General features: G+C 36.9%; 1 non-coding gene across 1 annotated transcript; it reads left to right on the forward strand.

Moving 5' to 3' along the window:
* The first annotated feature begins 7,184 nt into the window (after positions 1-7,184).
* On the forward strand, positions 7,185-7,288 carry LOC128560565 (U6 spliceosomal RNA). Its single transcript, XR_008373058.1, has one exon. It is a non-coding gene; the product is annotated as a U6 spliceosomal RNA (small nuclear RNA).
* The last annotated feature ends 2,944 nt before the right edge of the window (positions 7,289-10,232 follow it).

Here is a 10,232-nt window from a genome sequence, read left to right on the forward strand (position 1 = left end):
TATTCAAATTTACCATTTGCCATCATTTCCCCTCCTACCTCCCCAATCCATGTCATCACAGCCTCTTACCTAGGCAAGTTCACAGCCTCTATAGGTCTCTTTACAGAGTCTTTATTCTCCTGTTGTTTTCATTCCATTTTCTACAAATCAACTCAAAGTATCTCCAAAAATAATTCCATTTCCCTGTTAAAACTCCCTAATGTCATCTCACTTGAATTAGAACAAAATCCAAAGTTTTCACTATGTCCACACCATAATCAGGCTTCCACATTGACCTTCTCGCTGTTTTAGTATTGTCACCACAGACCATTTGGTCTGGCCTGTCTCCCTGCCTGGGCACCTGTTCCCCCGGTGTTCACATTGTTCACGACATTTAGGTATCTGTTCTATGGCATCTTCTCAGAGAGCCCTTCACTGACCAAGTAAATGGTCAGAAAACTCCTGAGTTTTCAATTCTTTACAAGTGACACCCTGTACAAATTTTACACCCTTTCCGAGGTTCAGTTTCCTCTTTGAGTTAGGCATGTATGTGTTGTTGCATAACAAATTATCCCAAAATGATCTTTTTCTCTAAATGAGAATTTATTATCAATTTTCTGTCAGTCAAAGAATCCAAGTGGAGCTTAGCCGGGTATCTGTGGTTCAGGGTGCCTCACAAGGCATGATGAATGTGTAAACCCAGTGTACTCAGATCAAGGCTTTGCAGGGAAGATGCACTTCCCAGCCACCTTCATGGCTGTTGGCAGAGCTCAGGTTTTCTTTAGCTGTTGACTATAGACATCAATTCCTTGCCCCATAAACCTCTCCAGAGGGCAGCTCACAATACAACAGCAGGCTTTTCTCAGAGATAGCCAATGAGAGAGGAAGAAAGAGCATGCAAAAAGGCAGCCACCATTCCTTGATCATTCCATCACTTTTGACAAATTATATTCTTGATAAATACGCCACTAGGTTCAGCCCACTGTCCTTAATTCATAGGGATGTGTGAATCACTGGAGGCCAACTGGAAGCCTGCCTACCACAGGCAGTGGATATAATGTCTGCCTCACAATTTACGGTGGAAATAATGTGTGCCTCACAAAGTGGTTGGATATAAAAAGTGCAAGTGTATACTCACTGGCTTGTTCGTGCACAGCTTAATTCAAATCTTTGTTGCAACCCATGGAACTACTATGTGTAAGATCAACATAATAACATTTTTCAGGGCACAGAAATTATTCTTAGAGTTATGATCAGGATTCTAAAGATAAAATGCCATTGTGCATCTTACCCACTTTTTGATTTCTTTATCCGTAAGTGGTACCAAATAGTATTTTTTGCATGCTCCAACAAAATTCTAGATGCCAACTATAATTACTAAAAATATTTAGAATCCTCATAGGAAAATAAATGCACTTTCAGTATTAAAAATATGAAGAGCTTAGCCACAGATTTTAATTTACGAAATTAAAATAACCATAAGGTTTAGAACACACACATAAGGTCTGAAGTACTTACTGGGAATTTTAACTCTAGGAAAAGTAAACTGTTTTATATAGAAAATAATTTATAAATGTTATTTTAAAAGAATGACCCTTTTATTCCATAGGAATATTAAATACTAAATAACCCAGACATTCTAGAAATAGAGGCACAGACAAACTATTTTCATTAAGCAGTTTCTATAAGAATTTGAAGGCCCAAGGACTTACAAGATCCATAAAAAATAACCTAAAGATCTTACAAGTAGAACATTTTTCCTTCACAATCTACTACACTTTTCATTCTTGCACAAAAAAAAAAAAATTAATTGAATATGTAGCAGCCTACTATGCACCAAATATGCCATGCAGAAAATGGTTAATAAATAAAAAGACAAGAATACCCAGCTAACTAGATTAAAATATATAAAAAGGATAAGTTATAACCACATAAAATGGCAAAAAAAAAAAAAAATGTAAGATGGACAGCGCCTGTGGCTCAAAGGAGTAGGGCATCAGCCCATATACCGAAGGTGATGGGTTCAGATCCAGCCCCGGCCAAAAACTGCAAAAAATAAATAAATAAATAATAAGACTATTAATGCAAATGTCCGCTTGAGTCATCCCACGCCTCAAGACCTACATAAGATTAGTTTGAACCTCCATTCCTCATCCAGTAGAAAGTTTAATATTTTCCTCTGAAATTTTGCAGACTTTCAGCTATTTTTTTCAGTTCGCTCTGGTTCTGATTTCTCCTTTCTTCTTAATCCTTGGTCTTCTGCTCGGCATCTGGTAGCTGGTTGTTCTTTCATCCTTTCTGCTACACTCTTACCTCCAACACAGACCTCCATTGCTTTCATTTGATTTCCACAGAAACCACTCCTGCCAATCCCTTATGTGTGTAGCAGGTGTCACACACAAGTGTGTGAGAAAAAGAAAGAATTTACATCACAGTTACAGTAACAAATTCAGTCCTAGAACATCTGCGGAGCCATCTCCGTTCATGTCCAGCCCCCACCTCCACGCCACATTGTATTTCTCTGTTTTTCCCTCCAGCTTCTACTCCACTCCATTCCCAGTTTGGTTCATGTTTCATTTGTCCCTTGGCCCTTTGTGACACTCATTCTCAAGGTCTTATGTTTTCTTCTCGGGCAGATATCAGAGTATCTCCTTAACCAGAAATAATCATCTCCCTGGGAGAAACAGAAGCCAGCTGTTTAGGAAATAATGTTTTCACCATTTCACACCATTTCATATCTTGAAAAAACTTTTGTGTTTCAAGAGAAGACAGACCAAGAGTTAGCAAAGGTCGGGTGATAAAGAAAAGCTTCAAATAGATGCCAGCACTTAAACTAAGTATTAAATAATTAGATAGATCAAGAAAATTATAAGGATGGGTGTCTTGGAACGTTCCAAAGAAAAACTGGGTGAGCCTAATCCATGCAAGGCAGCAGTGAGCTGTGATCACGCCTCTGCACTGAGCCTGGGAGAAACCTTGTCTCTGAAAAAATAAACAACAACAAAAAAACCCTGCTAAACATAAGCTTTTATGCAAACATAGACCCACTAAAGGTCTTTTCTTTCTTTAATTATACCTTTGTCTTTCCTAGAATGCTCCTTGAAAGGCATTCTAGGAAGGCCTTGCTGTGTGATATTACATGCCTTCAATTTTTTCTTTATAACTAATTTAAAATTGCTAGTCAAAATATACAAAGAGAGAAGAGGCCACCTCAGAGAATTCAATTTGAATATTGGATTGTTTCACATGTTGGTCTTGAGAAACTCGTGTGGAGTATGGGGAAGCAAGTCATTAAGATGCAGTGTGAATTTATGCTAGCTTTCTGCGAGCATTGGAGTATTAACCCTTGTCCAGACACAATTACAGTAAGGCCTTGAATTGAGTATGTGGATGCTCATCTCGAATAGATCTGCACTTACTTTGCTTTCCTATTCCCCACCTAATTTTGAACAATGAAAAAGTATGTCATAAACTCTTAGGAAAATTGGGCTAAATTGTTTTCAGTGCTGTATAATTCCTTCCTAAAGCAGCGTGTGCGGGATCTGAGATGAGGCCTGGTTTCCTTCAGTGACTGGAGTTGGGAAGAGCATAGACTACGGAGCTCAAGGGCAGAAACATGTGTATGTGGCCGATTTCTACATTTTGACTGTGCTGTGTGTATTGTAAATGAATGTATTTTGTTCCAGTCTCTATTCCTTTGACCTTTTACCATCTTAATAAAACTCCAAAAGCAGCAACCAAAAGCACAGTGTTCCATTTTGGAAATGTTCAGAAGGCAATGCACTCTGGCTAAATTTAGTCGTAGCATTCAGAATTTAAAAACACAACCTTCCATTTTTCTATGGGGCACACTGTCGCTTTTGAGTTAAACAAATTGGTCAAATAATAGTTGTTTCCTCTTAGCTCACTCAAATAAAAAAGAGGTGGGGTAACAGTAAAAATTGACTCATAGAATAATTTTTCACAGTGGTCACTCAAGTGAACTCATTTTGTAGGACATCAGATAGTGGAAACTTTTACATTTGTTTAAAGCAATTTTGGCTCACCAAACAAATTCCAGTTAAATTGAAGCAATAAAATTACAAACTGAAAACATTGATAACTGTTCACATTGAAGAAATGCTGTCTTTTTGATCAAGGTTTTCATATGGCACAATCTGCAAAACAATAATTGAATATTAGGAAAAAAAGAGAATGGATCTTAAAAGTAGTATTTCACTTCCCATGTCATAAATGGGAAATGTTTATCTTTAAGAATTCAAAAGCTTATTCATTTTAAACAATATTTCTGATTTTAAAGCAGATGTTGGTTATGATACTTAGACATCTTTTTTATGCAAGACATAATCCAAAAGAGCAGCAGTTTGTTTCCAGAAAGTTAAATCGAGAGAACGTGTAAAATTCCAGATTAGAGAGACCAGATGAAATTTAGAAGTCTGAGCATCACCCAAGCTTACTCTATTTTTTTCCTACTGGAAAGCTATCTTTGAAAAGCAGTTATCTTTTTTAAATTTTTTTAAAATTATAGTAAGAATAACTTAACATGCAATCTATATTCTTAACAAATGTTTAAGTCTAAGCCATCATTGACTACAGGTGCAATGTTGCACAGCAGAAGTCTAGAGCTCACTCAGCTGTGCAACTGAAACTTTACAGCCATTTATTCCTAACTCCCCAATTCCTCCTTTTCCTAGCCCCTGGCCATTGCTATTCCACTTTTTGATTTTATGAATGTGACTATTTTAGATACTTCATATAAAGGGAATGATGATATATTTGTCTTTCTGTGACTGGCTTATTTCACTTAGCTTCAGTGTCCTCAACTTTCCCCACGTTGTCATATCTTGCAGAATTTCTTTCTTTTTCAGAGCTGAATAGTACTCTATTATGCATATGTAATACATTTTCTTTATTCATTCATCCCACTGATGGGATTGAGTCCATATATTGGCTATTGTGACCACATTCCTAAAAAATGCAAATTAATCGATAAAAATAAATAAATAAGCAGCTCTTGCAGATGATGGTAAACAAAACAGTAAACGAAGAGAAAAGCTGGGCTGGTGCCTTAGACAATAAGGTTGTCTGCTGACCTTGGTGCTGAGATAAGTTAGCTAGCAGTGTGCAAGGAGGGAATAAAAGGAAAGGGTTTAGGGAAGTTGTGCCTTGTGCCTGGCCACCTGCCCTGTGGACCCAACCGTACCCATGGGGCAATGTATGTGTGTTCAGACATACTGGGGGAAAAGGTTCCAGAAAGAGAAGAGAAGGAGTGTGGGAAGGAAGGGAGCCTAAGAATATGAACAGATTAGTTTCTTTATTACCTGTGGGTTGGCTGAGATAAGATTGAAGCCATTTCCCAATCTCTTCTGCTACTCCCACCAACAAACATGAAATATGTTTCCATTCACCTATACAGAAAAATCTCTACTTCATTATGTCTAAGTTTAAAATTCCAACTATCTGTACTGTTAGAAATTAGGAAAAGTTGACCATAATTATTTCTTAGTGTAATAAATAGAGAAGCCAAAATCAACCTGCTTCAAGTGCCCCCCACCCAAACAATGCTCTTTCCACCAAACTGCAGCAGGGATCTTGCCTCTTATAAATAACAACCTTTGGGGTACTAAGTAGGAAAGCCCACAAAACAAAGTCTAAACAAAAGCAGAAATCTCATCAATGGCTTCCAAATATCTCAGGGCTGCCTGAATTACGTAGTGTATTATCATAAAGTTTCATTCAGACAAATACTGGAAACAAGTGTATTTCTTAGTGCATAGTAAGTGTTCGAATCACAGCAAACATGCAGGAATATTTGCATATAGGTATGATAGTTAAAATTGAATTCTATAGGGTATCTTCTGACACAGAAGTTTAAGAAATGATAAAAGTTTGAGATGATGACTATTCCAATCACCCTGATCTAATCACCAGGCATTATATGTATTGAAACAACACAAGGTCCCCTACAGGCATATACAATTATGTGTCAATTCAAGAATGGTTTTATAAATTAAGAAAAGATGTTCTAATTCAAAGACAACATTTCAGAAGTCACCAAATTACAAGCGTAAGTATAAAGAAATTGTACCACAAGACACTGACAAATCTTCTCTCATACACCCAAACTCACAAATCAGTTATCACGGGCTGGGGTGGGGGTGGGTAGGAGGTATTAGTTAAGGGGCACAATGTTTTAGGTGTACGTAATGAGTAAGTCTTAGAGACCTAGTGTGTAGCATAGTGCCTGTAGCTAAAAATACTGTATTTTATACTTAAAAGTTTGCTAAGAAGGTTGATCTTATGTTAAGTGTTCTTATCACAAATTATTATTATAATAATAAGAGGGCAGGAGGAAAATTTTGGGGTTATGGACAGATTTATGGCATGGATAGTGATGATAGTTTCATCATCAAATTGTGTACATTAAATCTGTACAGATTTTTGTACTTCAGTCAATAAAGCGCCTCAAAAACAAAACAACACACACACAAACATTTAGAAATAATTGTGAGAGTACAACTCCAAACCTCGATGAGGTAAGTGTCATTGTTTGGCTATTGCAAGAAAATATAATATTTTGATAAAAGTGGGATAAGTTTGGGAAGAGTGCATAAAGTCATAAATTTTAAAAATGTGGGCAAGTGTGTCCTGCTCTCTCTTTAAAAGAGACGCAATAGAGGTTAAGAGCAAGGGTTTTGGAATCAGGCCAACCTCTCTCACCTACCACTTACTGGATTATGAGACCTTGAGCAATCAAGGTCTGTGTTTTATTTTCTTTAAAATGAAAATAAGAGAATTTCCTCGAGTTCCTGTTGGATTAAGCTGGGAAATGTACGTAAATGATTTAGCATAGTGTCTAGAATCCAGTAAGAGTTCCATCTGAGTTTGAATTAGTTCTCAGTTGTTTCATTTTCAAACAGAAAATTAAAAAAAAAAAAAAGTAGCAGTGCTCATTTTGCATCAGATAATCGTGTTCCTATATTTGGTACGTGGGTGATGGTCCCTCTCTTTGCCTCAATATTTTGTTCTGGAGCCTTATAGAAGTGATCTAAGCCTTTATTTTGATAATAATGATTAAGTGGTTCTTACTTGTCTTTATTATTATTTTAATAATAATAATCAAATGGTTCTTACTTGTCTTTCAGGGTCAGAGTCTATTTTCCTTCATTTTTATACAAATAAATGTTTTCTTAAGAGGCACATTAGTGCTCACTTCAGCAGCACATGTACTAAAATTGAGATGAAGCAGAGATTAGGATGGCTCCTACATAAGGATGACACACAGATTTAGGAGGCTTTCCCTACTTCCCTGAAAAGCATTCTGGACATGGTGGGTGGTGACAGTTGTACCGCATGATGCATGCCTTTAATACCACTGGATGTGTACTTCAAAATCGCTAAGATGGTACATCTTCGTATATGTATTTTACTATAATAAAAAATTGGGAAAATGTTGGATCTTGGGCTCTTTAAATACTGGTCCTTTGTCAACAATTTTATGTATTTAAATTAATATATTTTATAGTAATTTATTTATAATTTATTAATTTTATATTAATAGATTTAATAAAGGTTCTTTAAATAACCTTTAAATACATTTAATTTACATAAAATATAATCATAGAATGGCTAAACTTCTATTCCATAGATACTCAGCAAAGCAGAGGCTAACAGCACATTGAAATTCTTAATATTGCAATCTACAGAGACTGAATAGAGCAAGCTGTTTTGTTTATTTATTTATGCTATTACATAATAAGTCATAAGAATAACTATTTGTAGACTTGCTTGTAGCTGAATTTCCCCTATTTTATTTTTGTACTTGTAGAGTTACATGCTGAACAAGAGATCATAATCAGAGGATAATTATGTTTCAGGTTGATGCCCAAAGAGCAATTTGGAACATTTTAAATGTTCTATGTTACTTATTTTTCTTCACATAATTGTACATAAATCATTTCTAAATACTAAAATTACTAGTTTGAACAACTTGTAAGTGAGCATAAAACATTAAAACAAATTTCCACCAAGTAAGTGTTCACAAGTGCTGTTGCAGATTTTCCCTTTCATCCAGCAACAAGTAGGGCATGGTGGTGGTGGGATGCTTCTGGAAACAAAAAAAAAGTAAAATTGTTTTCTGTTTTTTACTTCCAGTATGAAGATAACAGTCGCACATTTTCAATATCGAATTGAGTTTAGGCTGCATTTATATTCTTAATCTCCCCCTTCCTTCCTGTTACAATGGATGAATTTCCCATTTATACTCACTCCCCCCCCCCCGCTCTGCTTCCCATTATAGCTAAAACTAGTTGAAATAGACACCTGAGCTTCCTCACCTCCATCTTCTACTCGGTACACCTTAGCCAGTGTATTAGCACCTCCATCTTGCCCTGGTCAGTGGCCAATTCTCAGCCCTCTCTTTACTCAACCCACTAGCAGCCTTCAACAATTACCACTTCCTCATTCTTGTGATTTTGTTTTAACACTCAATCCTCCTGATTTTACTCCTTCTTAACCAACCTCTCCTTCTCTGTGTCCTTGGCCAGCTCCTCTTCCTCTTTCCAAGACTAAGTCCAGAGTTCCATTTTCTTCTGTATGAACACATTGTTCCATGAGGCCTCATCTAGTCCCCTCACATAAATACTGTCTGTCTGCCAAGGACCATCAAACACAGACCTCCAGCTCTGACCTCTCCTCTGAACCCCAGACTCATGTAGCCAATGACTTACACATCATCTTCCCTGGGTGTCTGTGGGCATCTGTCCAAAGCCAGAACCTCAATCACTCTCCAGATCCTGCTGCTTCCGTTCTTTATTTGATTTAGTTGTTAGGTCCAAAAACCCAGAAGCTATTCTTGAATAATTTCTCCTCTCACCTACAATAAGTCTATCAGCAAATCTTGTCATCTGTACATCAAAACACTTCCAAAATCTGGTCACTTTTGCCACCTTTTCTGCCACAATCTGGTAAAAGCCAGCCTTGACTTTCCTCAGAGTGAGATACTCTGGTGTCAGTGTCCCTGCTCATTCTTACCCTACTACAGTTCGTTTCCCATACAGTAGCCAAATAGAGCTTTTACAACTATATCTCATTATGTCATCTGCTATGCAAAACTTTCCAGAGTCTAAATATCACCCTTAGAGTAAAATCAGACTGCCTGCAGCTCCCTGGTCTGGACCTAGCCATTTTCCGGATCTTACCTCCTACCAGCCATTCCTCCTCTCTTGCTGCTCTAAGGCAAATTACCCTTATTATTCCCTCAAACATGCCAATGTGTTTCTAGCTGTAATACTGACACAAAGTTGGCTTTTGATAAACATTTACTGAACAAATGATTGCAAGCTGGGCTGTTTTACCCTAACTTCCTGTTTATTTGTCCAACTTCTTATACCCACCATTGGGTCCTCTTAGCATTAAACCCAGAGAAGAACACTATTGGTTTTATTTTGGGGTTGGTCACTGGGGAATATTCAGTGTTTCTTTTTCAAGGAAATCTACAGAGAGGAGCGGTTGTCTCAATTTAACTCCTAGGAGGCATGTCTTGAAAAGAAGTTATCCCAATTTAACATTCATCAGGCAAGCTGGCTGATATACAGCATGCCTAAATCTCAAGTTTGTGCTGGGGTGCTGCTGCTTCTATATCTGAACTGATTAGAGCTGGGAACTAATAGTTTGCATTTGGGCCAACATCATCTTTTTGCCAGAAACGATTCATGCTCTGATCAGCTTTCACCAGTGATCCCCTCCCTCAATATATCTTTCTTAAATTGAGTGAGTCTAAAATCTGCATGGCCAGTCGTGGTTTTCTCTGTGATCTTTCTACAATCTACAGTAATCTTCTCTAATGGAACATTTTTCCTCCAAAGTATCCAGATTTTCACATATTAATCTCAGAATTATTAACTGAATTCTCACTTGATTTCAGTCATTATGTTGTCTTTGGTGATATAAAATATATACCAAAAACTCCCTCAAGGTCCTTGAAAGAAAATTACTGTATAAATCTAAATATTTTATAACCATTTAGTTATTCTAAGTGTTCCCCAAACTTCCTCCACTTTTCTCTATATTCTTATATTTTGTCTACCTATTACATTTCTACTGGTATACTATAAAATCTCAGTAAATGTCTGGTATCTCCTGGTATGTTACTTTGCCTACATTCTTCAATTTCATACCTGCCAAACTACTTTCTACCTCAAATTCAAAAGCAAATCCAAATTCTGATTCATGTAGGAAACCTAAGTAGCAGG

Source organism: Nycticebus coucang, chromosome 11, assembly GCF_027406575.1.
Source record: "Nycticebus coucang isolate mNycCou1 chromosome 11, mNycCou1.pri, whole genome shotgun sequence".
In the NCBI taxonomy this organism is placed as follows: Eukaryota; Metazoa; Chordata; class Mammalia; order Primates; family Lorisidae; genus Nycticebus; species Nycticebus coucang.